Source organism: Podarcis vaucheri, assembly GCF_965113315.1.
Source record: "Podarcis vaucheri genome assembly, chromosome: 10".
NCBI lineage: Eukaryota > Metazoa > Chordata > Lepidosauria > Squamata > Lacertidae > Podarcis > Podarcis vaucheri.
In genome coordinates this window covers 74,618,900-74,621,292 of record NC_138748.1, presented here as the reverse complement: position 1 = coordinate 74,621,292, position 2,393 = coordinate 74,618,900, and the positions used below count along the sequence as shown (strand labels likewise).

The following is a 2,393-nucleotide window of genomic DNA, read 5'->3' as shown; positions in this document are numbered from 1 at the left end:
TGTGTCCTCCTCTGGTCTGCTGAGGCCTCAGTGTTAGAAAAGAGCCTGCCCCACATCCCCCCTTCTCCGGACTTGCTTTCCCATCCCCTAAGGGTGGGGGCTGCCCTCCAGCAAGAGTTCGTTCCCTTTAGTAGCGATGAAAGGATGTCTTGCCTTGTTCCGTGGTGTCGTCGACTAAGAAGAAAAGGAAGCAGGTGAGGAACCCCCCCCCCTCACCAGGGCTGGGGGAGGGAGCAGGGAAAGCCAGAAAGAGAGTTTTAACCTTTATTTATCAATAAAAGAGTTTTATGGAGACACGTGTCTGGGTTTCCTCTTTGGGAAGTGCAGCGGAGATTCACCTGCGAGTTCTGCATTGCAAGGGGTTGGGATGGATGACCCTGTGGGCCCCATCCGATGGGGCTGTGGTTCTGTGCCGCCTGGTCCCCCACTGCTACCCCTCTTATAACCAACAGGGGGAGCTGCCTTCTGCTGAGCCAGACCTTTGGTTCTTCCCGCACTGACGGGCAGAGGCTCCCCAGGGTTTTGCTCCAGCCCTGCCTGGAGCCAGAGTCGCACCTAGACTCCCTTGCACCCTTGGGAAGGAGCTGTGCCAGCACCTCCAGAGGCAGGAGAGACCATGGACCAGAAACCCAAAAATGTTTGCTTTCTGTCCCCTTTGTTATTAGAGGCTACTGCCCACACACTTTCGGCTTGTGTGGTGGCACCTCGGTAAAACCACTTCTGACTGTTTGTAGCAGAGTTTTCCCCGGAGGCAGAGGACAAGAACAGGAGTCATACTCGGATTCACAGTCAAGAGCTTCTTTATTGCTAGACTGGCAGCACAAGTATTTCTGTTCCTATTACAGTGGTACCTCTGGATACGAACAGGATCCGTTATGGAGCCCCGTTCAGCAAACGTATCTAGCGACAGCACGTCTGCGCACGCACACGTCACTTTTTGCCACTTCTGCGCATGTGCATGATGTCATTTTGAGTGTCTGCACATGCCCAAGCAGCGAAACACGGAAGTAACGCGCTCCGTTACTTCCAGGTTGCCGCGGAGCGCAACTCGAACGTGCTCAACCTGAAGCTCATTCAACCTGAGGTATGACTGTATATACAAGCTACATTGGTACCTCGGGTTACAGACGCTTCAGGCCCACTAACCCAGAAATAGTACTTCAGGTTAAGAACTTTGCTTCAGGATGAGAACAGAAATGGCATGGCGGCAGCGGGAGGCCCCATTAGCTAAAGTGGTGCTTCAGGTTAAGAATAGTTTCAGGTTAAGAACGGACCTCCAGAATGAATTAAGTACTTAACCCGAGGTACCACTGTATTTACATTCCTTCTTTATCTCTCCAGCAGGGTATACTCTGAGTCCAGTAATTAACAATCCTGACACAGCAAAACTCACAGTATCAGCAGCACACGTTGTCTTACTTCCAACCTTGTTGTCAGCGTGTGTGCTGACAGTGTGTGTGTGTGTGTGTGTGTGTGTGTGTGTGCGCGCGCGCTTTCCTTGTGTGGAAATTGTAGCCTGCAACTTTCTCCCTTTATTTGCACCTCCAGCTGACCACCAATCAAGTCTAGAGTGCCACTCCTACACACTAAAGAAAACTCTGGAACCCTCTTTAAAGCTTCCAGGAACTTTTATCTGTTTCTTAAATAAAGTTTTCATAACATTTGTGACTTCTGCCATGGACATCAAGATGGGCTCTGCTCCTTCTTCTCTTCTTCCTCCTCCTCTGGCCCCTCAGTCTGCCAGCCGCTTTCCATTCTGTCTCCCTTCCTGTTCCCTCCTCTTGCAAGTCCCTCCCCTCCCAACAACCTCTCCATTTTCCTTCCAATTATTATTTTTATTATTATTTATTTGTACCCCGCCCATCTGGCTGGGTTTCCCCAGCCACTCAGGGTGGCTTCCAACAAAGACTAAAAATACATTAAAATGTTACACATTAAAAGCTTCCCTAAACAGGGCTGCCTTCAGATGTCTTCTAAACATTAGATAGTTGTTTATTCCTTTGACATCTGATGGGAAGTTGTTCCACAGGGCGGGTGCCACCACCAAGAAGGCCCTCTGCCTGGTTCCCTGTAACTTCACTTCTCACAGTGAGGGAACCGCCAGAAAGTCCTCGGCGCTGGTGTCCGGGCTGAACGATGGGGGTGGAGACACTCCTTCAGGGATACAGGACAGAGGCAGTTGAGGGCCCCACTGAGCCCCACTGGGGAGGGGGCCCTGCAGGGCTGTTGTGACTAGATTCCTCCGCAGAGGTGCACACCTCTCCCAGCCGCCCAGGACAGCAGAGGAGCTGTCCAAGGAGTGCACAGGTAGGCGGACAGGCTCCTAGCCCCACCCCACCCCCCAAAATGCCACAGAGAAAAATAGGACGTGCATCTTTCCGGGATAGGCTCCC

The 2,393-nt window shown here is 51.7% G+C and overlaps 1 protein-coding gene across 1 annotated transcript in view; it reads left to right on the top strand.

Annotated features, from left to right (window-relative positions):
- The window catches only part of PRRT4 (proline rich transmembrane protein 4), a gene marked incomplete at its 5' end in the record, with an annotated part of 31,392 nt that extends 31,100 nt beyond the window's left edge, over positions 1-292 (top strand). Inside the window, one exon of the mRNA XM_082238792.1 lies at positions 1-292. This exon is cut by the window's left edge and continues 2,102 nt beyond it.
- Between the last annotated feature and the right edge of the window lie 2,101 nt (positions 293-2,393).